Consider the following 23,000-nt stretch of genomic DNA (forward strand, 5'->3'; position numbering starts at 1 on the left):
GTTCTGATTCAGTATTTACATTGTAATTGGATTTATCCAGGAAAATCATTTTGGATTTGGTGTGACAAGGTTTGAATTGCAAAACAAGCTTTGCAACTGTATTAATCAAGTCAGCTTGCTATGAGAATGACAGCCTGTTTTGCCACAGTGGGATTTTTTTGTTGTTAGACTCAAGTGCCAAAATAAGCAGAAATGATGAGCTTGTTCTCTAGGGGCAAGTATAGGCCAGTGTGTTTTCAGTTCACCCTTTGAAGGCTTACCCACAAAATGATATAGGTGTAAGCCCTGCCAGAAGCTCCTTTGCAGCTGAGAAGACAGCATGGGGACCCTGGACATGGGTCCACGGAGCACAGAGCCATTCTCTCCAGCTGCAGCTCACCTGCATGGAAATACTCAGTTTAAACAGAGCATCTGGAGGCTGGCAGTGTGGCTCCTTCATTTGCTGCCTTGTTGGAGGCTGATCAGTGAGCCTGCATCTCCATAACCCTGTAGCTTGCAATCCACGACCAAAACTGAAACTCACCCAGGGTGGGGATGCTTGCTTAGGGCTTGCTGGTGCTGCCCAGCCCCACAGAAGACCCACGACTGCTACACCCTGCTCCCCTTCCCCTCAATAGGGCCAGGAGATTGCCCTGGTAGCTGTTTTACCCCCATCCCAAGGGCTTTGTGCATCTTCCTCCACTACGTGCTTGGGAATGCACCTATCTGGGCCCATGATGTGACAGTCCGTTCCTGTGGCTGGAGGGGTATGTAATGCTCTCTCTTCTGACCACATTATAATGGAAAGTTGGGGAGCTGGAGCCTGTGAGTGCCCCAATAGGAGGTAATGGGGTCCACCTCCACTAAAAAAGATCAGATAATGCTGCTCTGACGTAATAATAAGCCCTTACGTAAGCACTTTTGATGTGAATGTTCAGACAAGAAACATTCTTTGCCAAGGTCCCATCCTGAACCACTTAATTAGAGGAGTAGTCCTGTTAATTTCATAAGATTACTTGCCTACATATTTACCACTTCTGTGAAGGAAGTGGTGTATTATTTAGCCCTAAACAAACAAGGCTATGCTAAGCAGATTGACATGTGAGACCATTAAAAGATGAAAAGGCAACATAGTCTGTTTTGTTTTGAAAGTTTGTTTGATTGTTCTTTACAAGGGTACAGAGTGGAAGACATTCGCATTTTGTTTTTATCAAAAGTAATCCAACCCTCTCTTAACCTTCATTTTAGGAAGCTAAATAAGCCAACGTATGAAAATATCTTTGATTTGCCACTTTCCCTCTGAAAGTGGTTGCTGTACGTCACCAGGACACTCTGTCCCTGGACGGTTCCTGTACCCCAAGCACCTCAGCCTGTTCACTGTCCCAGTTCCTCCTGTGGTGCAGATCCATGTGAGATCATCTGGACATCTTCTGCTGAACCTGACAGACTGCTGGGAGACATCTGTGCTGCTTCAGGTTAGGCTGGATAAGCAGCAGCTAGAGAACAAAACCTCTTTCAGAAGCATTAGGTGCATTGGTGGAAATGTAAAATAAAAATTGGAGAAAGTGTGATCATTTCTATCTAAATCATGGCTGCAGTTTCTTATAACTTTCATCCTGAAGGCACATTTAAAAAAAGTTCAGGCATTTTTTTTATTTTTCTGTAGAATCAGCTAGAGGGCCTCAACACCGGGGTAGAAATAGAGAAGTTAGCACTCAGGCTGATAGCAGAGTGCCTCCGCATGTCCCTGTGAATTTTGATTTGACTTCAGCTAAATGCTAAGCCTGTGAAAACTGGATTTATGTGGAGTTATTGATGATTATTCATATAAGAATTTGCCAACAATTGCTAAAAGATCTGCACTCTGATTCCTACCTTGTTAATCAGCACTCAAGTGTTTAGAGCTCTCAAGCCAGACAGGTCCTACACACAGATATATATCTTTGTCAAATTAATGCCTTAGAGAAAAAATAGTGTTATTTTTTCCCCTTCCTAAAATTGCATCTTTCAGTTCAGAAAACAGAAGGGATCTTACTAGCTGGTGGTACATTAGTAGTACATTAGTACTAGTAGGTAGTACATTACCCTTCCTTTGCCACCACTGGCTGCTCAGAGGCTGTCACCTTCTATTAGAGTCCCAGGGTATCATATTCTGTAAGCTGAAGTGTTTTTTGATGGAAGGAACTTTATAAATATATTTAATAGTTCATTCTAATTCAGTGAGAACCAGTGTATCAGATCACTTCTATCATTAAGGTATGAGCCTCAGAACCAACTCAGCCAATGATACAGGTTAAGAATATAAGCTTTGGTTTCTGAAGAAGCTGACAAGTCCAAATTAATGGGAACAAAAGAGATGTTTATCTAATTTTCTTTCTGCACAATTACTTTCTGTAATTGCTGGGGCTTTGTCTCATGTACTTTCTCTGATCGTGAATATTGTCAAGGATGCAATGGTAGTGAGGAACTCTTCTACAGCATACATTAATGGTGCTTTTTTACATACGCCAGGCATATAATTTACTGAATGTAGGATTTTAGATTAAAATATAAATTTGGGTATTTGAGGTAATATAACTAAAAAGCCCTTCAAGGTAACTAAAGTAATTCCTTTTTAATTATAGCTTTATTATAACATGTTTATTAAATTAATTCTCAGCACAATTAGTTTCCTTCCAAGGAACAGAACACTGAACTTAAAGTAATTCTGAATCATGTGCTAAGGTAGCCAGTTGTGGTTCAATTTAATCAGTATGCATTACATCTACTGAGTCCAGTTGCAGAGCTACCCAATTAATGTATCCTTGTTATGTCAGAGTTTAGTCTGAACGAAATGCATACTACCAAGAAGGAGCTAGCTATTTAATCAGCTCTGTTAAGACACTAGGTTTCTTAATCTGTTACTACCTAAAGCTGCTACATAATGATGAAAATATATCTGTCAGTAAAGACAGGAACTTGATATCAAAGGCTGAGACATCTGTTTTACTGCAAGTATCCAAACAGCAGGTAACTTTAAGATAAATTTTCTTCAGTATTGGTTTATCCTGACTAATTAAAAAAAAAATAAAACAAAGGATGGAAAAAACACTTGAATGAGCAACTCTGACGAACTAACATTGAGGAAATCTTATTAATCTAACATTGCTCAATGGGTTGAGTGGCAAAGCAGCTTGGAAACCAGAGTGAAGGGAACAGAAAATGTAAAAATACTGTAAGGTTTAAATAAAACATAAAAACATTTTGTGTATATGTGTGTAGAGGGAGGACCATTACATGTAAGTCAGTGTTTGATATGTGGCATATAATTACAGGAAGTTTGTAAAACGTGCCATGATTCCTGTCAATTATCAGCAGGCAGAAAATGCAGATAACATACATAATTCATCAGCATACTGCTCTTTGTTGTTAAGATGACTGATTTAGCTCTATAACATAACTGCTTATTCAAAACAAGACATTTAAATTCAAATGAAATACTGTTACCTCTTCAAAATGTGTTCAGTTATTATACTGATTCAGACATATTTATATGCACTACTAAATGTTAGCAAGGAAGACTAGAACTACACAAATTTATGTGTGCATGCAAATCTGTGGTATCACGTGGAAGAAAAGAGGTGTTATCAAAATCAGTCAGCCCTCATATTCTTGCAAGAGAGAATGTCTTAGCGAATTCTAACTTCTAATAGAAAACATTTAACAATTAAAATTATTTTAATGTTCTTAATATATTTATTATTTATTCAGCTAGTCTCACACAAACTATCCTAATACTTGCAAATATACTTTAAAATTTATTTAAAAAATAGTGTAGCAGTTAATTCAGCTTGATTTCTCCTGCTACAGCCTTTAATTGTGCCTGCTTGAAGTCAGATGAATCTTAATAAAAACGTAAACTAGATAAGGGCTAGCAGTAAGTACTGATTGGATATTGCGTGGAGGATTTCATGCTTTTTTATGAGTACCCTCACTTAAAATAAAAGAAGTAAAAAACCAACATCTACCAAGATTTTAAAAGCCTGATAAAAATACAGAGGTTCTGGAAATTATAGTATCCATTGCTTGTGAGTGAAAAGACAGAAAACAGTTCAATGTTTGGAGTTAGACAGGTCTGAGATACAACAGAAATTTGTGTACAGCATAAAAAAACACAAAGAGGAAAGAAATAAACTACTTTTATTTACTATTTCAGAATATGAGAAGCAGAAAACACACTGGGAAATCAAAAGGATATCAAATAGAAAACTCATCAAGGGAAATGCCTTCTACATAAAAGACTTGCGCAGTTGGAGTTCACTCCTATAAGGTGAGTAGGAGCAAAAAGCTCTTCTGTGTAAGCAGGATTTCCATAAAGTTTGAAATTTTATGAGTGATGAGTGCATTCACATCCATATAGAAAGGAAGCTGTGGATGTTCTCATTGTGTATGAAGGTCCATGCTGCTGTACCAAAGCTGCACTACCTCATGGATGCATTTCCCGTATGAGGAGGGTGTCTGCATTTGCCTGTGCAGGGTCTGATTCTAGATAGGTAGGTAGATGTACGTTGCAGCTAGAGTACACTACATCCTCTGTTATTACTAAATAAGTATAAAAACCTTCCATGATGCAAATCTTTTTTATTCAGAAAATTATTTTTCCTATAATTTAAAATTCTCAGTGAAATTTTGCTTCTTATTATAAAGTAGCTTCCATATCATGCCCTGTCCTCAACTGTAGTGATGACATTTTTAGGTCATACAGTATACATTACTGATGGCAGCAGGACCCAAGGTTGAGGAAAGCTTTGGGTTGCTTGTTCTACTGGATACACAGCAAGTGGCATGGAGAGAGTTATCAGAGCTGCTATGGTCTTGTGAAGCTGGGTTTGGTCTCTTTCTCTTCACTTACATGACAGTCTCTAGCCCTTACTGCCTGAGGTTCACATGCTGTTTAGGCTGAGAGGATTTATGTTTTGTTTTTTTTTATATGGCACTGCTACCTAGAAGAGAGAAAGAATGATCTATTTTCAGACCTTTTGAGTACTAAACTGTTCACCAAGACACCTGTGGCATTTTGAGTCTGTGTCAGGGTCTGTTCAAACTAGAAGTGAGGTGGTGATTGACAGACAGCTCTACCACCTTCCTCAGGCAGCTACTGTCATGGAGGCAGCTGGTGTCATTCTAGTCTCTAGGTGTAGCTGTGCCAACAGCAGTGGTGAGCATGGCTTGACTTTGGTCCAACAAGTTTGCTTGACATTAAATGGAGTATGCTAAAACATGGGAAGAACAGGATCACAAGGAAATCGAGAAATAATAGCAAAACACACAGTCTTTCTCAGTTTTTCTTAAGGCATTGAGTAGAATGGGGTAGGAATAAGGCTCTGTAGCTGCAGCAGACAGATAAGGTAGATCAGGATGTCAGGTGGCAAGGAAAAACAAACGAAAAAAATCCAGTAAATCAGAGGACATGCAGAGAAATGTGGAAGTGACCAGAAAAGGAGAAGAAAGGTAGAAATGTGGACAAGGGCTCTGTCCTCTCCTCCTGGGCCGTAACTAGCCAGAGACTCTCACTGGCATCTTGGCCCTGGCCTGTAACCCTCTTCAAGCTTCTTTATTTCCATTACTGACCTGAATGAGGCCTTGAACAATCTCTCACAGCTGAAGGGAAAATCCTACCAGTTCAGCTTAGTAAAACATTTGCGCTAAGTTTTCAAAAGACTGTTGATGGGAATTGCAAAACAAGAAATGACTTCTTATATCCCAGCTTATACAGCAGGACAGGCTGCAAAACTGGCTTTGTGGGAGGATCTCAGGCTGCCTTCCTTCCCTGTCTCTGCATAGGCCGCCCAAGCCCAAGTGCCCTCCTGCCCAGCTGCCAAGGTCCGTCCTTGCTGTGTGGGTTCTGGTGGCATCCTCTGGCTAGATCCGAGGAGAAGCTGCAGGTAATGCATCTCACTTTCTATTTATCATCCAAACTCATCCCTGACATAAGATGCTGTTTATTTGTTCCAGCAAACACAAAATTGAATATCCATAATTAAGACCAGGTTTTGGTTAGCTGCCAATCAAATAAATTTGTCAGTATGTAAAAAAAAATGCAAAGTTTTGCCATATTTGTGTCCAACACATAACATACACTATTTTTCTATACATAGTGGCATTGCAAAAAGCAGCATATTTTGAAGCACATGCAGAGTAGAGCCATTTCTCGTAAGTGGGTAAAGCTGTAGTAAAACATATATGCTGCATAAACAAAATATTTATTGTACTCACAAATTATCTATACATGCTAAATGTGAAAATGACTGCACTACTGATTATTTCCCCTGAGTACACATAAAATAGTGCCAAAGGGCAGAACATTACCAGACTAGTTCAACCACACCTCAGGCTTCCTGCAGGCTCACTGAGATGATGATCTCCATACATTTATTTGTCTCTGTTGCCCTTTCTCTCACCCTTAGTGACTACTTCACACACACGGGCACTGTGCCCTTTCTCTCACCCTTAGTGACTACTTCACACACACCGGCACTGCATAGGAACAAGATGGCAAGAAGATGAGGAGTTTAAGAGCTGGAAAGCAGCTGCAGTTTGGGATGGGCAGAGGGTGTCATCCCTCTGTAGTAAGATTGAGTCACCCAAATATGTGGACAGTGGTAAAACAGCAGTGAGGGTGAAGACACTGAGAGGCTGAGAAAATGATGGAAAAGAGAAGTCTGGGGAGATCCTTGCTTAACTTTTGCCACCAACCTACAGACAAGGACAATTTGGCTGTGCTTGATGGTGTTTTATTCACCTATCGTCAGCTGGGTAATTTTTGTCAAGCTTCTGTTTGCACCTCCAAAAGCCTTCCGAAGGGTGAATTTGTTCCTTTTGCGTGTAGCAGGCTCTGTTTGGTGAGGCAGCTACCGCTACTGTCCAAAGCAACCCACTCAGGATCCCCCTATCAAATCCCATTGACTGTAGTAGAACCTTCGGGTAGCAGGAAAAAAAAGTTCATCTCCTAAAATCTAGCATTCTGTCATTTATCAGTGCTTCTACTTATGCACATCAGGAAAAGTTACTTTTAGGTCTAGATGACTTAATGTCTTTGCAAGATGTAAAGACAGTGAGACCAGTTTATGCTTTTTCTTGCTGACCTATTAAGGGTGCTTTTTTTGAGCATGGACAGAAACTTCTGTCATTCACTAAGAGTGTCCACACTGGGTAGCAGCCACGGACTATGCTTGAGCCAGGACTGCATCTGATTTATAAACATGGTGGTGTTTGTAGCTACTCCCTGTCATTACCAAAAGAAAGAGCACAATTGTATATAAATCTTGAAGTAATAGGGGAAATTTTATGCTTTATGGCAAAAATAGTTATTTACAGGCAAAATTGCATAACATACTCTAGTCATATAAAAATGATGATTTGTTCCGTGTGAAGAGTTAAATCAAGAACTGTAAATAAAGAAGACACATTTTCTTTGAACATATCGTGATAGGTACTTTATTTCCAGTATTGCACTCTGCAATAGGTCAGAGACCATGTTTTCTCTGAAACTCTTCACAAGTTCCTCCCATATTCTTGACATAAATTTTGTATCTGTGCAACTCATTCTTTACAAGTTCAAATTGATACCACAAATCAAGTAGTGCTCATATGGCTTGAAGCTGAATACAGAAATCAAAACTAAACCACACTGAATTGACAAACCTAAGTAACTGCTCTAAAATATTGCATATGCATAATACACATAATGTTCCTGGTCAGTATAAAGATTTCACTAGCTTCTGGCAGAGCCAAACTCAAAGGCTTTGCCAAGGGAGTGTTGGCTTTTAGGTATCCCAGGAAAGTTGCTGTCAAGGATTAGGTGAGTCTCTGTTCAACTTTCATTTTTGATAAAATACAGGACACAATATCAGTTACTCAGATTCAGGACAAAGGACTTCAATTCTCCACTATGCAGTGGTCTGCTGGCAGCTGATTAACAGGTATTAAGATAGCTAGACTCAGACACATACTAAGCACTTACCATTTTTCAGATTAGTTAAAGAAAGTAGCAGCTGCTTTTTATTAGAGTTTTCAGATGTAAAACTTCAGATGGCATAAATTATCAAATCCCTTGAAGTTGGCTGGAACTTTGATAATTTACACCAGATGAGAATCTAAGCTATCATTGGAGATACAGTCTCACTACAGGAAACTGAAATGAAAAATGCTGCCTAGTGGATAGAGCAAAAAGTCTGGAAAATCATTTGATCTCGCTGTGTCAGTCAGCTCATACATTAAAAGCAAAGGGTGATAGTCTGGGGAATGCCTGCCAGTTTGTGGATACGATTTCACTGAAATTTAAAGTGCAGATTAGACTCACCATTTTGTAGCAGAGACAAGCTTATATCTATGGAGCCGAAACAGCCTTCAAGAGTACCTCAGTCAAGTGTACTTTCAGCCTGGAAGAGCAATTACATTGCCACTACAAACAACTGACTGCTATCACAGCACTTTGATGTCAGCCTGGTGTGTATCCCCAGAAAATCTCACTAGAAGTCTAAAAGACTTAGGCTCTTTCAGAAGAGAAACCTCCTTCACTGCAAAGACAGAAAGAAAAACTGGGGAAAGGAGGCAAAACCTTCTCCATCCTCCTTTCCCCACAGCCATGGATCAAAACTTATTTCTTCGGATGCCCATGAGAAAGGGGGAAATGATAGTCAAGTGTGTGTAGACCAGCAAATGCTGTGCTGCTTTCCAGGTTCTCTCCTTGTGACTTCATTGCAATACAAACAACAGCACCTGAGACACAAGACTCCACCAGGAGAAGGCAAAAATTAACTGTGGAGGTCTGAGGGACTAAGCCATGGTTTCATGACAGTTGTACTTCAGAACCTCCTGTCTCAGTGAGAGTTGCTGGGCAGAGTCTTTACCATGGAGGGGACACAAGAAGATCCACAGTTAAACATGATTCTTAGAAGCACTCAATAGGAAACTGGAATTGCCAAGAGGCACCTGAGAGGTTCAGGTATGTGACACAAGGCCTACTTAGAAATGTGATGCTTTTGTTACCTGTGGATTTCCAGAGTACTTCAAGTACAATCAAACAGCTATCTGATCCAAGGATGGATGAGGAAGGAGTGACACATCACATGTACTCCTCAATGAGCGGTGACCAGTGAAACCACAAAGAACACGCAAGGCAGTCCAATGAGAATGTAAAAGATAAAAGCTACCCTAAAAGATAATAAAGAATCTCCTCAGCAGTAAAATACTGTTTAGAAGCTTAGTGAGAAATTGACTTCATCTGAATAGAGGCTAAGCCCTGGAGCTACCGATCCCAAGGGCAGCAATTATTACAATAATAGCACAGCTCCTTCCTGGTCAGTGCTGCAATGAGGAGGAGACCAGAGTTACCTACTACTTTCATGACACTACTGTGTCTCTTCTCTGTCCTGATTTCTTGAGATCATGCAATTTATTAGCTTCTTCAATACAGGACAGGAAAATACAGGGTACTTTGTGAGGCTTTGTTAAAAAAAAAAATTAAACACATCCCTTCCTCACCAGTATCAAAGTAACTGAAGAAGCTGGGAGACTTGCATAGGTCATCTTTGCACCAAAAGGCTGTTTAGAAGGATTGCTATCAGGTAAAAGTTTCCAGCTTGGAGGACATTTAACAGAAAAATTCATATCAGTCATAAAGAAAAAATAGTGGCAACAGAGATAGAAATATCCAGTTGTTAAGGACTACTTGGAATGCTGATCTCATTGAAACATGCTCTCTAGCTTATTTTAAATTTCTTACATAATGATGCTCTGTTTTCGAGTTCTTCTCACTGCACAGAGATCCCTTTTGTATAAGTTCATATTCAGGTTGAGTTCAGAGAGGTTTCATAGCCATCAGAGACAATACGTTGTCCTTCTGCCAATGTGGTATTGCCCCAAGCTGCAAGCAGGCTGAAGTAGCCACTGTAAGGGATATTTGCATTTTTTATCGCTTGCAGAAAGGAGGTTTTCAGCCAAGCAAGGATGTAATTTTAGTTTTCTATGCACAAAGAGGGAATTGGTATGCTGTATGTAACAATAAGCTAATGTTACTGATTACTTCTGCACTTTTTACTTGAAGGACTAAGCATCACTTTACAGGCAAGAGCCTAAATACAAGTTGCAAGTTTTGGACAAGCTAAAAAATCAAGTGTCAAAATGGGCATATTCCTGGCGCATTTAAAATCATGTAAGAGATAATACATCAGCTAAAACTGTTAATCCAAACCAGTATTCTACCTTCATATAGTAGCAGAGAATCACCAGGTATACTGTTAATTCACTAGACTGTGGCTCAGAAACCAGTATAAACAAGGAAAAGAAGTGCTAAAATTCCACATGTGGCTGCCTATCATCTGCGGACATCTTTAGAACAGGTTTTTATGCAGTCTGGATCCCTTACCACACCATACTATTTACAGATGATTATGCCCTTTCTTAAAAGACTGCAGATGCACTGAAGCTCCAGTACAAATGTTAGCACCCATAGACAAAAAACTGGATCATGAAGTAAGCCCACAGCAGAGCTGAAGGAAGAATCAAAGCCATCTTGTCTCCATCAGTGATAAGGCCAGAACATCCACTATGACCATCTGGGCTGATCTTTTTTGTCGTAGAAGTTCCTGACCATTCCTGAACTACTGCTGGTTCAGCTAGAATATGTCTCTTAAGAAAGATCTCCCTTGAGGTTAAAACTCCTAGAGATGGAAAACCCATTATAATTTTCATCAAACAGTTCCAATGGATACGTGCTCATTATTTAGGGAAAATTGTACCGCTTGGTTCTAGTCTGATTTTTTGGACTTCAACGTCCAGTGATTGGATCCTGTTATGCATCTGTCAGCTAGATGGAAAAGGCAGGTATTAAGTTTCTGTTTCATTGCAGGTACTTTTGGACTCCAGTCGATACATCTTTCTGTTTAATAAACCAAACAGAAAAACTTCTCTGTATCACACCGCTTCAATTAATGAGTTTTCTGGCTCTTCACTCAAGCTTTTCTGTCCACCAACAGTCTTCTTGAATCCTAAACTGGACAAAGCAAGTTCCAGCAAAAATTGTTTCAGTGCCAAACACAGAGCCAGTATTGCCTTTGTAGTCACCAGAGATTTCTCTTTGTATAGCCAAGAATTACATGAGGTATTTTGACCAAAACACCGTATTAGAGAGTTCACTCATTGTTACCTTCCTTGACAAATCTCTCTGCACTTCTTCATTCTTTCTCCACATCCTCAAATAAAAACTCATTAACAGAATAAAAATTCCAACCAGCATTTTCAGTTCTTCTTAGGTCCTGCAAAACACAAATTTCTGAAGATGAAAAAGGCAACAGCAGCATTAACTTTGCCATAATGTGACTGAATATTAAGACTACGGGAATTATCTGCAGACATGATTTTATTCCCTTTTTTGTTACAGCTGTGCCAATGGGCTTGTTCAGAAATGATTAGGAGCAATTTTGTAAGATGTACCTCTTGATAGCAGTGAAGCTGGGAGAGACAAAGAATGAGTGCACAGAAAGAATAAGACATATGTTTTTGTTGAGCCCCACCAGGTAAGGCTGCCCTGCATAAGTTGGGTCAGTTAGAGAGCTAAAAGATCATCAGTCATGGGGATTGTCTTCACAGGAGAAAAACACAGTCTGCAAACTTGCTTGATGATTAGATGATAGCGTAGTCTTGGATGACCACAATTACAAATACATGTGAAAAGGCCATGCAAGGCAGAGAAACGGTAGCCGTCATGATGCGTCAATGATATAACACATTTTAAAAGACTGGCTGAAGGTTCAAAAGCAGAGTCGATCTACAGCATGGGAATTTTTTTTTTTCAGAGAACACCTTGCTGAACTGACCTTCAATGGCCCCACATTTGAGCGTTTTGTCTGTTCTTGAGGTCTGGTATTTGGTGTGCAGACCAAATGTACAAGTGAAAACAACAGTCTGCTTTCACTTTTCACAGATGTATTACTTAATAGCTAGCCAGAAAACACTGCTTGCACCCAACTTATCAAACAAAGTTATCAGGAATGCATCAATGACTTATCTTTGCTACTTACTACATCCCCAGTCTATGGGGGTCATCTATGAGTATCAATGATTTTACACAATTTTTTGTGCCATTTAAAACAAACATTAAATAACACATGGCCAGAAGCAATTCCGAAATATTAATATACTGGCTCAGTCAGAATCCTCCATTTACTATTTTGGTTTTGACTGCCAGTTAACCAATATTCTATTAATTAACGGGTCACATTGATTAAATTAGCATGACATATAAAAAGTGTCATGCAGTGGTAAGTCAAAATGTTTAGAAGAAGTCTAGATATTACATAAACATTATTGTTGTGTAAACGTCATACTTTTAATCAAGTGTGTTATTTAATAAAACTGTGGTCAGATCTGTTTTTCGTATACTTGTATTGACCAACGTTAGTTCTACTGATTTCCTTTAATAGCTTACATATCAGTTATACATTTTTTGCCTACATGGATGCTAGCCAATAATAATCCCAATTGTCCTATTTACCCTTTTTACTTCCAGTCCTTTTAACTTCATCAAATCCTCTGGATTGTCTCTCTCAGTTTCGAATTTATTGAAAACAACTAGTAGCAATACAGATAGCTGTTTGGTCAGTTTAAATATGAACACTGAATTAAAGTTGTCTGAATGTGTCTCTTTAAACATCGCTTTGATGGCTAATACATTCCTGAGTGACTGCTTGGAATAGGATGTGTTTTCTCACCTTGCAAAATGATAAAAGTTTAGGGTTTACCTGCATGCTTCAAACGTAGAAAAAAAAATAAATTATTCAGTCTTTTGTGTTTTACTAGCAACACCTCCAACCTTTCTATAGTTCCATATGATTCTTAGGACTAACATAACCATTGCTTTAGGGATCTTCTTCATGACAACCAATGACAGGACAAGGGACAATGGGTACAAACTGTAACACAGGAGGTTTCACTTAAATTTGAGAAGAAACTTCTTCTCAGTGAGGGTGACAGAGCACTGGAACAGGCCGACCAGGGGGGTTGTGCAGTCTCCTTCTCTGGAGACATTCAAAACCCACCTGGACACGTTCCTGTGTAACCTCATGAAGGTGTTCCTGCTGTGGCAGGGGGATTGGACTAGATGATCTTTTGACGTCCCTTCCAATCCCAAATATACTGTGATTCTGTGATCCCAGATTGTACCAGCTCCAGTGATGAGGGCAGCAAGGGACATGAATGATGTTGTGTTCTTTGCAGATGTAATTGCCATTTACAGCACTGACTCATGGGAAGTAGTAATTCTACATAAAATATTCCATCAGACTGGCTGATGTGTTATCCCAAGATGGTGTGTTGAGGCAATAAAGAGCAGTCACTGTTCTGTGCATCTGTTGAAAGGGCAGAATCAGCTTAAAATCTAGGCAGCCTTCAAAAGTTAGTTAAAAGCAGTTCTATATTTTCCTCCACATCTCCCAAATGACTTGGGAAGCTTGCTTACATAATCATGTCCTTCCTGCTATGTGACAGATGCACAAAAAAGAAGAAACTGACTTAAACAAAAACCGTGAAGGTAAGTAACCACACATAAAAGAAAAGAGTAACCCGGGAATTACTTTTGTTCAGCATTACTTGCAACAGCTGGTATGACTTGATGAGAAAGGTGTAGTTATGTTCACACTAATCCTTTCAGAAAGAAGTGACCTGTGGAGAGACATGAAGCAGCAAGGTATTATTAAATTCACCTTAATTCTGTCAGACCATGACTTCTCATATAAAAGATTTCTGCAAGAACATCATAACATGCAACAATAAAAGTATGTATTAGATCAAGTGTATCAACAGTTTATACCTGGAACAACAAAGGATACTCTCCTTATTCCTATTGATGCCTCACCTTTCTTATTTATATACAGACAGCAGAACGTCCATCTTGTCTATGAATGATCATTATTTATTTTTTTGCAAGTAAACTCGCAAAAATATTTTAACTATCTTTGCACTGCAGTTGAGCATAAAAGGCTAGTAGTATTTGTATTTTTAAGTATACTTTCTATAAAATTGAGGCTGTTATGGGACTAGTCACAATTACCACTAACTATTATATTTATACCATTATGCTTTCACTCATCAAGGTGAGATCCATACAAAAGATACCACAAGTATTCTTGCTGAGATCAGCAAAAGCCAAAGTAGTAAATGTTGCATAATGTTCACTCTGCAGACACTGACGTGTACTCTCAATTGGACTGTAGTCTGAAATACGACTTTTCAGTTCTCAAGCTACTTTCAAACACTTGTCTCCTGCATGCTAATTTCAGGCTCGTGTTGGCAGATCCATAAGGAGCATGTAACGAATGTTGCCATGGTTATACTCTCCATTTAGTAAACAGTATAAAATAAACACACAGTTGACAGCAATAGTGCAACTTAGACCAATCCCCAGGTACTTTTAAAGTGATTCCTCTTCATTTACGCTTAAAATCTGAGTAAGCAGAGACTGCGGTTTACACCATCCCTTTTAAGAAGTGTTCAAACTTAGCAAGTGATTTTTCACTCCTTGGGTCATCATTGCAGACAAGGTAAGAGATTCTGAGCAAACGGAAAAAGTTGCCTTCCCCCCCTTAGCAGATGTGGTGACTGCGACTCATGAGTACCTGATGGAGATTGTCACCACAGCATCAATTATTGGGAGAGGAAACGGTAACTTTTGCAGGGCCCAGAGCTATTTTAGGAGGATTTTCCTGACGCTTGAACGGGTTCAGGGTGGATCCAATTTCCCAGGCAGTAAATGCCATTTAAAGGGTGGAGTTGGCAAGGGACTCATTTACACATTCATCCTTCAAATCTTACTCGCATTAGTTCTGCCCTTCTGTTCCTCAGTTCTTCCATTCCTGAATCATACCCTAGTGATTTCATATTTTCTAAGGAACTTCAAAAGCAGCCATACAACTGCAGCCAGTAATCTTTTGTTTTAAAAAACAAGAATCAAAGCTTCTATGTTTGCAGAGATAAATTGAAAGGTCAAAGTAGAATGCAAACTGACTCAGTACTGGTTGTCCAAGTGTCTATATGGGGAGCCTTGGTGCCTGCACTGCTGGCCCGGGCACAGTAAAAACTGTGCTCAGGCTTTGCTGCTGCTCAGAAGCATTGAAACCATGGAAGAACAAGCTGATTTTGTGCTGTCTGTAACAAAGCTCTGAGAAGCACATACTAAAAGAAGTAACTGGGAAGCAGTTCTGAGTTGGGGTACTGGAGAGATTCTTCCACTTGCTTCCATCTTGGTCCAACAAGAGCGTCGGACATTCACTACAACTGGATGAATTCAGAGGCTCCATAGACACCTGTCCTCACTCAGAGGCTCCATTTTTTGAAAGCGCTAAAAAATGTATTTTACATGAACACACCAGAATAGACTTCTACCCCTCCCGCTCATGGATCACATCATCCGCAGGATGACTGATGGTGACATCTGCCTAAGCTCTCAGTCACAGTATCTGACACAGTATCTCTGCAGCATTGGAACCCCACCATACACAGTGCCTGTATCTGCTCCTTCTGGAGGACCCCTGTACAGCCCAGCAGAGGACAGTGTCTAGCCATAGGACAGCTGCCCCATGAGTCCTGCCTAATTTACTGAAGCAAAGCAGCATGGATACGTATTAAGGTGTCCCTTTCTTTTCAGCAGTAAAACTGCCAAATTCTTGCAACTCCTAATACTCCTCCTGCAAGAGGCTGGAAATATACGAGTATATTGTGCCACTATAATTCCAACTGTCGAAGTGCAACAGGGGCATATCTCTCTGCTCATCTTAATCCCTGGAGCACAAAAGAAGAAAAAGAAGAATGTCTTCCCTTTCTATTCAGAGCAACTTCAAAAGTTTTATGTTGTTTAGTGACGGACCAGTAGAAAAAATAAATAAATCCCTGCTCCAAGATAGGGATTCCAGTGAGACCTTTGAAGCTACTGAAACAGAAGTATTGGTTTCTCCAAAAAAATTTACTACAGAGCTCTAACCATCGCTGATCTCTAGCTTCTCAATTTGATTACAAGGCTTAGCTTGAGATACTAGCTCTGGTACAATTTCCAAGACTGCAATACATGAAGGACAGGAAAAAGGGAGGTAAGTGAATGCAAAGTTTATGGGATAGAACAGTATAGTGCACAGTGAATGGGCAGCACCAAAGTATGGTCAAAGGAAGATGGGAACGAGAAAGAAGGGACAGAAACAGGCAAACAGACAATGAAAATACTTACAGTTGAGGTATGAAATAGAGGTGAAAGTATATCAACATCACCCAAGATATAAATCAATAAGCTATGTTTAAATTTAAAAGCTGACTGCTCAAAACAGATGCAGTATTCCACAGCTCAGTCACCCAGCGTTGTAGTGATAAGTTGGTAAAACACGTACACATCAGTCTAATTAGCACTTAGGCTACAAAATTTCAAATACTTTCTAAAGCTCTGGGACAAATGCCTAAGTTTTAATTAGTTGAACCCAACCTGCAAAAGTACCTAAATGGCACTTTGCTTAAGGATGGAGTTGACACCAAATACTGCTATACAGATATAAATAGAAGATAAAATCTGTGTGGAAAAACAAAAAAGTGAAAACAACTCCCCAAAATGTTATACTCTTGCACGGGTTCTTTACTAATTATTCCTCAGTGTACAGTCCTCTTTGACCAATTGAAGCTTAACCAGATCGCACAGCATAAATTTTCTGCCATACATAAAAATCTCTGTCTCTAATTTCATAGGGTGTCCAAACTATACAGAAGACCTCGTATTTAAAGCACTACCTTATAAGTTTGTCTCTGATACAACCTAAGAAAAGAGTTGTCCCTAAGTCCCGACTAGGGGTTTCAGTCCCCGAAAAGCTAGAAGCAGGTTTACGATATTGTTCAAATACTCATAAACTAAGAATTTAAGTACAGTAAGAATCAAATTTTAAATAGGCTGTTAATAATAATAATAAAAAAATCTTACAGTCCAGCTCAGTTTCCCCAGCATGCGAAATGTAATCACCAGTGACCAAGTTAGGAGAAGCAGACATTGTACTCAACCTCTTCGAAAGAATGCTAGTTACTTAAATTAAAACCGTTTAAGTGTTGCTTAGCTATCTCTGCCTTTTCTCTGCCTCCATACTTTCTGTGGGTCTTCAGCAGTGAACTTCACAGAAGACTGGGAAATATCTGAAACAATTGCCAGTCGCTTAGCTATACTTGCCTTTTCCTTGCCCTGCTCTCTTGGCTGTGCTGGTGGGGACAAGGAGGCACCAGCACAGCAAGAGTCCTACTGATAGGCACCACACCTCTATAGCAGACGAGCAAGAGCTTCAGTTTTTGGAATATTTAGCCTGTTGTCTTGCAAGTACAACTCTCCTGCCATCATGAACAAATCCAGACTCAGACTTCTTGAAATGTTTGTTTTTTTCACTTGGTTGGGTTTTTTTGTTGTCGTTCTTTTTTTTTTATTTTTTTTTAAATTATTTTTTTTTAATTTCTCCTTCCTTTAAAGCCATCCTATCAGCACTAAGCATTCTGAAAAATGCACTTCTGAGAATTTTAGTATATGCTGTTTCTCTTTCTTTGCCACAGGTGAAAATCTGGATAAGCAATGCCTTTTGTTCCTGACATTAGCTGGTAGAGGTCTGCATGCCCTTCTCCATGCAGAGTTTCTGCCCACGAATTATTATATTGGCTGCTGCAGCAAGGTAGTTATTTGGTGAAATGCAGGGAAGCATAAAGGAAAGTGCAGTTCAAAGCAAGGAAGCCCAAGTAGATAAAAAGGAGGTTTGTTAGTGCAGGGTGCTTATGCTCAAGAAGGCAATAGCATCATGTTTCCTTTTAGACCATCAGTCCGCTTCACTTTCTGTACCTTACTTGTGCTGAAGTGTTTCTATACATGCTGGTAGTGTGATTGCTGGCATTTTGCCCTATCACTTTTTTGGTAGAGGACGTCGGATCAGAAGATGATAAAGCTTAGAGGAATCTTTTATTTATTCTTTTTTTTAACCACTTTACCTCAATTAAGTGTATGTACTTGCAGCAAAGAGAGAAAATACCTACAAGAAAGTAATTATAAAACCTGAAGTTTTCATCAAGTTTACTTTTATTCTGACATCAAAAAAAATAAAGTTTACGAACACTTGTAACAGGAATAACACTGGTTTTACTTTGAATGTTCATGAATTCTACAACATATCTATAGAAGGTCACAACAAACCCACAGTGGTGTTAAATCTGGAGTCCTCTCACAGACAGGATTTTCTGCTTTTGAGTTTTTGTAAATGGTTAGAGAATAAATTAAAACTCTGAAGAAAGGTGAGACACTCTTACTCCTCTATTCTAAGACTTTGAAATTCTGAACCCTCTAAATCAGTTCAACATGCTTAATTTTAAGAAGTCACTTGCACACTATCATTTTACTTGTAACAGTGATGCTTTTATCCCCAGTAACTTTGCAGTGAGCTAAACTGTCCCAACAGACATCCCAACACAAGGCTCCTTATAAGGAAGAAATAATTTATTCCCAGGGTCTATTCTGAATAAATGTAAACTGAATGTGCTCATTCCTTGAGGAAATACAGAGCAGCATTAATTCACACAGCTCTGGGACTCTGGTGCACACAATGCCCTCCCCTTCAGTCCATCTCAGAATGACTTCATACGTCAAGTATCAAGCCACAAAAAGGCACAGGACACAGAAATTAATGTAAAGAGAATTTAGCACAAATTAAGATGTTTGTCTCTTTTCATTATTTCAGAATACTGGTAAAGCATGCTTCGTCTTTTAAGTACATTTTTCTAAACGCTTTTAGCTTCTAGTCTCTCACTCTAGTTTTGGAATCATCATCATGGAATTTAAATAGAATAAAAACCTACACTTTGAAAAGGCTCATTCAGTGCTGTTGGTTTATTTTCACTTTAGAAGAGAGACTCTAAAGAGCTGGCAATATTTATTCTAGAGTATTTTATTTAAAAGGATAGTAAAAGGCATGTTCTTTTTTTTAACTCCTTAAAGATAGTTTCTAAACAAAATGAAGGAAACTATTTTAAGAAAACATTGTAAAACTGAAGATATTGGCCGATAACACTATCTTCTTCATTGACCAATGTTAAGATAACTTCACCAACACTCATGACTACTGTCTATTTTTTCCCGTATTTGAATTTCCAGAGTTACTACACTTGTTCACTACCTTTCAGAGCACTGTTTTTCATGTTTTCAAATGATGTGTTAGAATGCATTTGGCATCTGTAAAACCTCTGGCTTTCTTATAAGAACTAAAGTACCTAGCTATATAAAAACGCCTAGAGAAACAGGATAAGAAAGAATTGGTTTAGCATTGTAAATTCAGCTGTTTCAGTAGGCTCATTAGTCTTTCTTGTATTTGATTATTTTAGTGCTGTCACCTCAAGCAATCTTTTCTTTTTCTTATAGCTCTAGCTCTGAGAACCCTCTACCTTCCCTTGCCAAGTTTCCTCCTCTTCTTCTTTGACCCTCTGCCCTCCCAGTGTTTAGAAATATTTTATGCAGCACATAAATCCAGATTCTTGTTCAGTTTCAATACAGGAATGCCGAGTATCATCTTTCCACATAAGTTTTAACCACCAGTGCAACTTCTGTTAGCCAGCATTAGGTTGCCTGCTGTCCATTTTTCTACATTTAGATGATTGTTTGCTTCTTACAAAGACAACTGTGCAGTTGTATGTGATCTTTCTTTTAAATTAGCACAACTGGTAGAATGCTCAAGCCCTGTATGTTTTACTGTAATCTATAAGAATGACTCTGAGTGGCCTAATGCTTTGAAACATTGCTAAGAAGGAATTTCACTCAGTGGTGGCAACAGGTTTTTTTCCAAGTAGCTTATAGAAGAGCCTTTGATTACATCAGGAAGTTAATCAAGTTAAGGTTGCTGTTCTGCAGCCATTCCTTCCTCTCTGCATAGCTCTGGACCTCCCAAAACTGTGAGGCAGAAAAAGAGGAAATGAAAGCTCAGCCTAGCAAGGTCTTTCCACAAGAAGAATATCCACTGAAATAAAAACTAACTAGAAAATACAACAGAGCTCAGGTATGGCTTTAATTCATTTTACTTTCTTCCCTGGAGTTAACTCACCTTCCCACCTCCCTTCAGAACATTAAAGGAACTCAAGGAGTAAGACTGGCAGGACAAAGGAACTTTGGCCTCAAATGATAATTTGCAAGCTGTTGTGGTGCCACACCAGCACAGAGGGAGCCCAAGGAGAAGCATCCCTGGTGCTCATGGCAGAAAGTCAAGAGCAAAGATGCCATTACCTCTTTGTGTGCTCCCTAGCTCAGAAATAAAAAGGCTTCACCAGCATCCAGTGTAGCTATTAATATGCATAGACTTAATGGGAAGTAGCTATTTCTGCTGAGTGGTGGATGCATGTAAGAGGTGGATCTATGGGATTTTCCACCTGCTTTTCTCTGGGATTTCTTAAGGAAATTTAATAATTCCTGCCAGATCTGAAAAGGGAGAAGAACGACTAAGTTGAGATAACTGTCACGTGGGCTACTTCTGCTTATTATGGATGTTTTATTGTTCATTGGCTTTCCTGACACTCTTCTTGTTTCTCAGTTTTTACTGTAAAGCTTCTTTACTATGATGGGAAGAATTCTGGTGGCATTAGTGTGTTATTTTTATTGCAGCAGGTGGCTAAGACCTGGTAAAGAACAGCCATTACCCAATTTAGAAGAGCATTTTTACTGACTTGCTCGACACTTGTTTAAAACAGAAATAGCACTAGAAAAACAGAGAAGAAAAATTGCTTTGAGATTGCTTTTGAGACACCTACAAAATTTAGTTGCAGTTAAGTTTATAAATCCAGTAGATCACATGTACAATACATGCCTAAAATAAGGAGGAAGGCAGTTAATATGCCAGCAGGGTATTTGCGGATTTAGGAAACCGGCACCTCAAGAGTAATGGTTTTGTGTGGTCTACACTCAGAAGAACAGGCACCAGTTTAAACTAATTTCTTACCCAGAGGGTAGCTTTTACAATCCCAAAAAAGAAACAATTTATAGTATATGAAAAAAATAAGCTATGCAGAATATAGTTCAGGCCCTGTTTGTAGCCTGCAGTTTAAACTTGGTTAAAAAAACATCAGCCACTTTCTTAGTATAAACTAGTGAAAGCACAAAAAGAAAAAATTATATACCTGGACATAAAAAAATTCTCAATGAAATTTCACATCAGTGCTACTGTCTTCATTTACTAGCATATAAAGAGGTCAGTACATGCATATTCTAAACTATCTTTAGGTTTCTGCTGACCTTTCTTAAAAATTAAAGACAGCTACTCTGATGCAATTAATTTCCCATCCATTTTTACTAGAAAAATGCTGTTTATGCAAAGCTCTTCAACCCCCTGTTCAGAAAATATACTATTGTTCTAGTTTGGGATCACGGTTGAAAGAAAAAGCAGATGTGAAGTTTCAAGACAACGTGATGTTATTTGCAATTCTCAGACCTTATGCCTAGCACCCTTGCCATTCTTTCGCTGCATTCCCTGACAAAACCACCTCCCGCCTGCAGACCTTCCAGCCCAAGACCTGCATTGCACCACGGAAAATGCAGTACAGCTGGGTGAACCAGCCTGGGTGAACAGCCCGCGCCAACGAGCCCACCGGGCACCCAAATTATGGCTTCTGTACCGCATGTGAGCGAGCGCTGCTCATTGCTAAATCCGAGCCAGGTGAACAAGTACTGTTTCCCACTGTGAGTCGCCAAAAAATGCCATTTGCAAGCCAAAGTTCCAGAAGATTTAATAGCAAAAAATGTTTATTGTTCTAAAACGATACATCAAAGTCTCTCTCCACTGGAAAGATAGTATTGGCTTTATTTGCTAGCTCTGATTATTTCGTAATATTTCACATTCACAGCGTAGTTGTAATTAGGGTCAGAACTCCCTGCTAGAAGCAGAGGCAGCGTTTGGTATTTGTTGGGTATTTACCCAGGGCTGTGCAGGAGCTCGACATCCTCAGCTTCACGCTGTCGTTCATTTTCTCTTTTTTATTTTTACGAAGGCCGTTTAACTTGAGGAGTCGGTACGGCCCCGTAATGGTATGCTTTTTATATGAATACAGAAAAATAAACATAATCCTTCCGGCTTTGCGCTCTCCCGCAACCGCACCGCTCGCTGAAGACCAACTGGGACAGGCGGCCAAAGCTGCATTTTCGCCGACACCAAGGCAAACACAACGCGCTAATTGCGCCCAACTGACTCACCGCGAGACGGTGGCGCCGAGCCCCTTCCCCTCGGGCGGCCGGAGCGGTTCCCGACCGGGGCATCCGCGGAGCGAACCGGCCGCCGGGACCTCGCACGAGGCTGCGAACCCGCCCGCCGCGCGCGCGCGCGCCACCCGCGGGGCCTGCACGCGCCGGGCCACCCGCGGCCCCGGCTACCGTAATGCCACTAATAGATGGGGGGGAGAAAATAAATTTGGGGCGCGCCTCGCTGAGGTACCTCAAGGGCTTGCTGCGTGGGGGCACTCACTCCGTCTCCTGCTCCAGAGGAGGTTGTCCCCTTTCAGCATCCCTCCGAGGCAGGAGTCTGGGCCTTTTTCCCCGTGTGGACGCTTCTTACCTGCCCGCCGAAACTCCTCCCTCTTTCCGGTTCCGCCGTTACCATATTTTCGGGCTGTGAGGCGCGGCTCCCCCCGCCCGCCGGCTTTCCCAGCAGAGGTGACCGGCTTGGGGCCGCGGCGGCCCCGCCCCCGCATTCCATTCCCTATATGGAGGCAGAGAGGGGCGCCGCCGGCCACGCCCTCTTTTCCCACCACGCGCGAGAGGTGCGCCCGGGTTTGCGCGTGACATCAGCGGGGGGGGGGGGGGGGGGCAGGCGCGCGCCAGCCAGCCAGCCAGCCAGCCAGCCAGCCCGCCCCCCCGCCCCTCCCCCCGCCCCCCCGCCGGCGTGCGGAACGAGCCTTCCTCGGGCCTTTCTATTTACGTTCGTGGCGCTGATTTGCATAGAGCACCGCCCCCGCCGTTG

The 23,000-nt window shown here is 40.4% G+C and overlaps 1 long non-coding RNA gene across 3 annotated transcripts; it reads right to left on the reverse strand.

Moving 5' to 3' along the window:
* Window positions 1-7,426: 7,426 nt before the first annotated feature.
* On the reverse strand, window positions 7,427-22,863 carry LOC110357394 (uncharacterized). 3 transcript variants are annotated; one of them, XR_010468808.1, is made up of 3 exons: window positions 22,476-22,863; window positions 13,593-13,680; window positions 7,427-11,276 (listed from the first exon to the last, which is right to left on the reverse strand). It is a non-coding gene; the product is annotated as an uncharacterized LOC110357394 (long non-coding RNA). The 3 variants fall into 3 exon arrangements; XR_010468806.1 differs by having other exon boundaries at window positions 22,596-22,860; XR_010468807.1 differs by lacking the exon at window positions 22,476-22,863 and adding an exon at window positions 22,238-22,461.
* Window positions 22,864-23,000: the final 137 nt, after the last annotated feature.

This window comes from Columba livia, chromosome Z (genome assembly GCF_036013475.1).
Source record: "Columba livia isolate bColLiv1 breed racing homer chromosome Z, bColLiv1.pat.W.v2, whole genome shotgun sequence".
NCBI classification, from domain to species: Eukaryota; Metazoa; Chordata; class Aves; order Columbiformes; family Columbidae; genus Columba; species Columba livia.